At 31.7% G+C, this 8,071-nt stretch overlaps 1 long non-coding RNA gene across 1 annotated transcript in view; it reads right to left on the bottom strand.

The window, feature by feature from the left end:
• LOC136063465 (uncharacterized) overlaps nucleotides 1-2,410 on the bottom strand; it is a 5,070-nt gene extending 2,660 nt beyond the window's left edge. Inside the window, exon 1 of the long non-coding RNA XR_010625118.1 lies at nucleotides 1,972-2,410. This is a non-coding gene — a long non-coding RNA (uncharacterized LOC136063465). The remainder of the gene's footprint in view (nucleotides 1-1,971) is intronic.
• Between the last annotated feature and the right edge of the window lie 5,661 nt (nucleotides 2,411-8,071).

Genomic DNA, 8,071 nt, shown 5'->3' with positions numbered 1-8,071 from the left:
GGCCAAACCAAAAAAAAAAAAAAAAAAATGCCTGAATCCTCTACCGTGGCCCAATAATTAAAAAAAAAAAAAATGTTTGCCTAGATTCAAGGCTTGAATCTGGGCAAACATAAAGAGGAAAAGAATTAATATAAAAAAAAAGGATTGCAAATAGTTTTGGGCAAATAATTTAAACTAATCCAGTCAAAGATCTCTTTCTACCGTTAATTCAGTAAAACAATGGATCGAATTTAATTGGTGGATATGCAGAAGATTGTTTTCCACTATGTGATATTGCAAAATTTTGTTAAGATGTGAAGCCAGGGCCAAAAGGAAAAAAAAAAAAATTAACAAAAGAAAAATAAAAGTGGAGAATGTGAGACCACATATTAGTCAAGCTCCTCTATAGTCTGTACTAACTTCATTGAACAAATTACAAATTATTGCTACTCCACAAGTGTTTCATTTCTCTGTACCAACTTCATCAACAAAACAAAACAAGAAAAAAAGATAATTGATGGCTCTGATACATGACACAAAGACAATCAACGGGTCACAATGAGGCTCAACATTATCACTAATACAAAATGAGAGTAGGAGAGGAGAAAGAGAGTAGGTTGAGTAGTGGCTGAGTGAGTGAAATGGGAATATGGGGTTAGGGTTGTTTTTTTTTTTTTTTTTTTTTTTTTTTTATTTTATATATAATATATATATATGGACTATGGGGGTATTTTAGTATTTTTAACTTATATATAAAAGAGTCGAGCTGGTTCAAGTTCGGCCGGGTTTTGCAAAAACCCGAATCCAACCCGACCTGCTTTGGTTTTTTTTTTTTTTTTTTAAACCCATATCCGACCCTATAATTTATCAAACCGATAAAATCCAACCCATTAGGGTCAGGCGGACCGGGTATCTACGGGATGAATATAAATTGCCATCCCTAGTCATATTGGATTTGACCAATAGGTAGTGTTATTGTCACATATAATTCATTTTCTACTTCTTATCTTACAGCTCCTACCAAACCCTCTTAAACCAGCAAATTGTGATAGTAAATATTAGTCTCTCAAATCATATTGAAATGACTAACAGGTAGTGTTACTTTCACACATACTTCATTTTCTACTTCTTATCTTACAGCCCTAACCAAACCTTCTTTACCAATGGAGTTTAACAACTCCACATCTTTATGCTACGCTTAGGCCTCCTTTAGAGTTGAGATATTCAAACATGTGATAGGGACTATCTAGGAAAGCTTTACAATCTTGAACTTATCAAAAGGAGTATGTTGTGAATTTCTCTAAAACCACCAGCAATTTTGTTGGTGGATTTCTGTCACAAAAAAAAAAACATTATCATAAAAACAGGAAATTAACTTCGAAATTTATTTTTTCATGAGTTGAGATAATTATTTCAAGATATGCCATGAAATATTGGCTGATAGATAAAGGAACATATACAGTGTATGCTTTTTTTTTTTTCAGCGATTGAAATTACAGTATTTCTTTAGATTGTCAAAAGTTCATCTCATATCTCAAAAAAAGACTGCAAAGAAAACATTTCTTTTATCCTTAAGCATAATGTGATTGCCCAATGTCAGTCCCACTAATAAAGTACGTCGTTGTGAGGTACGATTACTATCTTAAGTCCTAACCTTGTTTCTTTGCATCAGCATATATTAAGCACTAATGCAACACCATAGTATAGATTAAACAATACATAGTATTAGCTAAAAAACTATAAAGCAATTTATAAGCTCTAACAAGCAGTTAAAAATTGTCACATAAGCGCAACAAATTTATAATGTTCCAACAAGAAAGATTCAAAATCCAAAATTATCATAACATCAACTTGTATCTACATACTAGATCCAACTGCATGAATTTTTATAACCTCATGAAAAGAAAGAGTCAAAACTCTCACGAACCAAACGATAGAGAGACCAAAGATGAATAGTAAAGGAAGAAACAAATACAAGGGAAATGAAAATACCATCCACCTTGACGACGGCGAGCTCCTCAAGCTTCATGCCTTAATACAGCTTGACAGAGCATCTGAAGCTTCTAAAATTTGCTTCTTGTCTCCGATCAGTGAACCAGTTTGGGCTTGTGCATTGCATTTGCACCAAATGTGCTCGCCAAAGATGGTGTAGTTCAGGATTTATATGCAGATTATGACAATGGCTGATACTACATATAAACATCAATACAAGCTTTAACAACATGAACCATCAAACCTAACTCATTTACAATGATACAAAAGCAACAAAAAAAAAATATATATATATATATATATAGGATAATTGGTGCAACAGATTGTGAGAATTGGTGATTTTGGGTGAAAATCATTGATGAAATCGGTGAGAAATGCCCGATTTGAGTTTGGAAACCCTAATTCCCAAATTCATGAACATAGAAACGAAGAGGTAGAGAGAGTCCAAATGTTGTGTAGCGTAGGGAAAAAAGAAAGATAAATAAATAATCCTTATATTTTCAGACGTGTTAAAAACAGAAGGCAAGATAAACCTCAACTTCACCCCCCCCCCCCCCCCCACCAAAAAAAAAAAAAAAAAACTCTCCAAGTCCAAACGTAGGACTCCAGCGCCTAGCTTCTCTCTTTCTTTTTTTTTTTTTTTTTCTTTTTTTTTTTGAGGGACTCCAGCGCCTAGCTTGAACCCACCAAACCATCGAAATCCTCCAGCAACGCGGTTTCCTCAAGAGGCCTAGCTAATAAGAATACGTTCAAGGTAGAATGTATGGTAAAAAACGAAAATGAAGACATTAATTTGTATACTAACCTGTCATGATTGCTAAGATTTAGCATCCCATTCGGAAATGGAAATTGTGACATTTGTCTCCGACTCCGACTCCGTGTGTCTTTCGGCCATCTTTGGGTTGTCGTGTCGTGATTTGCTTCAGCACTACGAAGTATGAACGCTTTAAAATATATATATATATATATATTTTTTTTTTATAAACCACTTACATGGTTACATATCTATAGAATTTAGTACTTTATTTTTTTTTAGATGTACCAACTGCAAGGTTATGCACACTTTATAACCCACTGGATGTCGTACTAGACTTGTTGTTTCTTAGTCAATTCCTAGCGTTGTTTACCAAAAAAAAAAAAAAAAAAACAAAAGACTTGGATTCGAAAATGATAATAATATGTTTACCAAAAACAAAGGAAAATAATTGTAATAACATAAAGCCATCTTAAAGTGCAATGGCTCTATTACCCCAAAAGCCACAAGTTTTTACCACTCAACCAAGATTTAACAATACACTTTTCAGACTAATATATGTTCAAAACTCCAATGTACTTAGTTTTTACAATTTTATGTGATACTCAGATACATTTTATAATATTTTTTGATCTTTAAGAAAAAATGAGTGCAATAATCACATTAGATTTCAATTGAAAAGAAATTCAAGTTTTTAAAGGTTTATCAAAATAATAGTATCTTAAAATGATTACTAGTTGGGGTATTGTATTGTGGATCAAAAATTTGTTGTATATGGCAGGAATCAGTATATTTCACAATTGTGTTAAGTATTGTAAGTAGTAATAGAATTCTTTTTTTTTTTTCAAAAATAAAGAAAAATTTAACTCATAAAAAATATATTGTATACATAAATGCTCCATATTTATAGTTAACATCCTTTAAAAACATTATTTTCACATACCTTAACATATACTACAATATAATATAAATAATAAATAGTGATAACAATAACTAAATGAGAAACTATTTTTTTAAACTAAAAAAAAAAAAACCATTTTTATGACTTTAATCATAAAAATCATAAAATATTTATTTTAGGCAAATTTTTTGCGATTATTCCTATATCATTGATCCAGAAAATGCAAACTAAAAAGAGGTTTTTTTTTTAATTAATTAAAAGGAGATTTACTTATATTATATGAACATATACTTTAAATATTCTTAAAATTGTTTTTCAAAAAAAAAATCTTAAAATGAATGAGTTATAAATGACAAAAAAAAAAAAAAAAAGAAAAAGAAAAGTGAATATTAGATTAAAAAAAAATTAATTGAGCATTTGTATTTATTAGAGGAATAGGAAGCATGTAAGAGGTGGTTTATTAGAACAAGAAGTAGAACCTTCTACATACTTCCTCTTGCTTTAATATACATCTTCAACTTTACAGGCTTCCTATTCTCTAGACCCATCCACTCTAATTGAAGCTAAACNTAAAAAAAAAAAAAAAATCCAAATCTATATAATGTATTGAGAAATTTTAGTTATAAACTTGGTTGTATCTTAAAAAATTAAAAATTAAGGGCCGTTTGGTATGAATGTTTAAACAATAGTTTTTAATTTTTTTGAAAATTTGTGTGGATGAAAAACTGTGTGAAAAACTGTGTAATGTTGTTTAAAAATTGAAAACATATGTTTAAAATGGTGTACCAAACAGGGTCTAAAAACCAAAAGACTAAGACAAGCTTGAACTGTACGGATTTTTGCGAGCAGCTCTGGTCCAAACGTGCGATGCACAAACTTGGATTGGTTTGCTTATTGGTGAAGAGAAGCAATTTTTATGTAATTCACATACATTTTTCAATTAATTTTAATTATCAAATAGTCTAGTGAGTTGATGCTCTTATAATGCTTACTGATGTGATAAAGAAAATTATTATGTAATTTTAATCATTTTAAGCAATTTTTATGTAATTTGCATAGATGTCTAGATGTTGATGGCAGTTAGTTTCTGTTTCTATATAAGGTTTGACAAACTAATTTGTAGGGGACTAGAAACTCAAACACATAGCAACGGGTTAAAATGTTTAAGTAACTGGTTTGTACAATTTATTTATCATAAATATAAGGGTGGAAGGCCCAAACAACTGATTAAGAAAACAAGAGTGAAGATAAACTATATTAAGATACAAAAATTGTTTTCTCGAGATACAGGGAGTAAGCAAGAAAGCAAAAGTACGATGTGGCTTTACTTAGCTTATAAATGTGATACTTATATGTAGAATGCATTAATAATAAATGTAATTAATAGGTTTTATGCATTTAATAAAAAAATGTTTAAAGTAATCTATATATATAATAATAGGTGAAACAGAAAGAGTGTGAAATTGAATTCTAAATTAGAACTCTAATTGTGTGCCACATGTACGAAATTGAATTTCAAGTTAGAACTCTAATTGTGTGCCATATGTACACACCAAATTATAATTCCTAATTAGAGTTCTAATTTTGTGCCATGTGTCTAAAATCTAAAATTGAAGTTGAATTTTGCATCATGTGGCTAAATGTATATGGACTTATTCTCATTAAAACCACTTCTATGTATCGGGTTAAGTGAGTTACTATGCTAATTAAGTTTTTTCTTGATTTTGCAGTCAAACGTGAAAACCAAAGAGATTAATATTGGTGATAAGAACTTGGTTTGGATACATTGCATAATTTTCAAAAAGATAGCAAAGCCAGAGTTTGCATCTTTATTATAAATTACTTACAAAGTTTGCATCTTTACATTTGCACTGAGTTTCGGATTAAAGTGCTTTCTTCTTGGTTTTGACACTAAGTTTTGTTTACTATTCACTTACAAAGTTTGCATCTTTACATTTGTTATAAATTGCTAATATGTGATTAGATGCACATTATGCCTAAAATTCACTATCCTTATATTTGGCTTTTTGTTCAGGTTTGGTACCTATAACAATGAAGAAAGCATTGCTGTGGACCGATGGATGATACTTTTTGTAGGCTGCAAAGGAACTTAGTGATTAATGAAATCTCATGCGAATTGGAGAGGACCCGGCTGTAGATGTCTAGATGGCAAATGTGAGTCACAATGTTTTTAAAATTTTCAGTGAAGGTAAAAGTTATAAACAATGTAAAATTTTCGGAAAGAGATTTATTATTCTATATTTATGCAAGTTTGATCGCCTTCTTGGAGTGGATCACTCCACCCTATCTTTTTACTGGAATTTTTTATTCAGATTGTTACAATTTAATCCATTTTTTTTTTAAAAAATTTTTCCTATTGTTGTTACTATCATATATTATCATTCCAATTGTTCAATTCGAATCTGAAATTGGAGTCCAATTTTACTATACATGTGTACAATCTAATTATTTTTAATTTTGCTGTCTTGTGTAGAAGCCAATGAGATGAAATTAATAACACATTAAACACTCATGCTTTGGGAATTAGTAGTACCAATCTAAATCCATTGGACCTGTTTCGTGATAATACAACTATAAAGGACGTATAAAAACACGCACAAACCAATCTCTCTATAAAAAGAGACTGGAGAGAATTTCTTTTATCAGCCATGGAACTTCAGAGGTTTTTTATTCACACAAATGCCCATCATGTTACAAAATGACCTATTGTAAAACTACAAAATGAGTACAATCTAAGGGTTTTTTTTTTTTTTTTTTTTTTGTATCTGAATATCACATAAAATTATAAAAACTAAGTATATTGGAGTTTTGAACATATACGATAGTCTGAAAAGTGTATTGAGAGCATTTTCATCAAGTGTGCCAAATGCCAAATATTTGGCATTTGGCACACCAAACACCAAAAACAACCCCTCATGAAGTGTGCTAAATGTCTCAAAATTTTGAGACATGCTACGGTACTCTCTCAAATATGAGAGCGTACAGAAAAGAATTCCATTTATGTTTATTATTATTTTATTCATCTTTCTCTCTCCTCCTGATTAAAATATTACTTCATCTTCACGTTCAGCCACTCCTTTTCTGCTTCACCATCTCCAAATACTCCACTCTCCTATACTCTTTTCTTCTCCCTTTTGCTCTTTTCTGCTTCATGGTGCCATATTTCTCTCATATTCAGTCTGAATCTCTCTCATATGTTCAGTGTGACTCTCTCTCTCTTTTATCTAATCTTTTCTCTCTGCATCTGAGTTCTTCTCTCTTGCCGATCTCGTCGAAGCTGCCAATCTCGCCGCTGATCTCGCCGAAGCTGTTGATCTCGCCGGAGCCATAGTCATCCTCCACAGCTCCCTCTTCACTCTCATTCTCTTCCTCTCTCATCCTCAAGCCGCCTGAAGCCGATCTCGCCTAAAGCCACCTCAAGCCGTTGAAACCGATCTTGCCTGAAGCTGCCTGAAGCCAATCTCGGCGCTAACGTCTCCTGCCTGAAGCCGATCTCACCGCCTGAGCTGTGGGTTTGTTTGATTTGGGATGGGTTTTGAGGTTTGTGAATGTGGTGGGTTGTGGGTTAGTTGTGGCAGTGGTACTGTGGTTGTGGCGGCAATTTAGTGGTTGTGGTGGTGATTATTGGGTAGTTGTGGTGGTTATTTTTTGGGTTGTTGTGGTTTTTTTTTTTTTTTTTTTTTAAGGTGCCGTTAATGGATGTGGGTTTGTGCCGGTGGTGGCTATCAGTGTTGTTGTGGCAGTGGTTGTTGGTGGCCGTTGTTGTGGCAGTGGTGGAGGAGTTGTTGTTGTTGTTGGAGGAGTTTAATATATTATTTTAATGTGGTGTAAATATTATTTTAATGTATAGAAGGGAATAATAAATCATCTTATAAATGGAATGTTGTAAAATAATGTGCTAAAATGATAAAGTAGTTTTTTGATGTGTCAAAATGACATATTTTATGAGAGCTGATGAGAATGCTCTAAGAACTCGGTAGCACCTCTCTTATATGTTATTATTATTTATATAAATTGGGTTTCTTAGTTATTGCTCAATTCATGGTATGTTTTACTCATAAAGTTACTCTTTTTAAAATAAAATAAAAAAATTATTTATTAGGTANGCCGTTGTTGTGGCAGTGGTGGAGGAGTTGTTGTTGTTGTTGGAGGAGTTTAATATATTATTTTAATGTGGTGTAAATATTATTTTAATGTATAGAAGGGAATAATAAATCATCTTATAAATGGAATGTTGTAAAATAATGTGCTAAAATGATAAAGTAGTTTTTTGATGTGTCAAAATGACATATTTTATGAGAGCTGATGAGAATGCTCTAAGAACTCGGTAGCACCTCTCTTATATGTTATTATTATTTATATAAATTGGGTTTCTTAGTTATTGCTCAATTCATGGTATGTTTTACTCATAAAGTTACTCTTTT

Source organism: Quercus suber, unplaced genomic scaffold (genome assembly GCF_002906115.3).
Source record: "Quercus suber isolate HL8 unplaced genomic scaffold, Cork oak 2.0 scaffold_530, whole genome shotgun sequence".
NCBI lineage: Eukaryota > Viridiplantae > Streptophyta > Magnoliopsida > Fagales > Fagaceae > Quercus > Quercus suber.
Note: the sequence above shows the minus strand (reverse complement) of the source record. Positions and strands in the feature narration are given on the sequence as shown.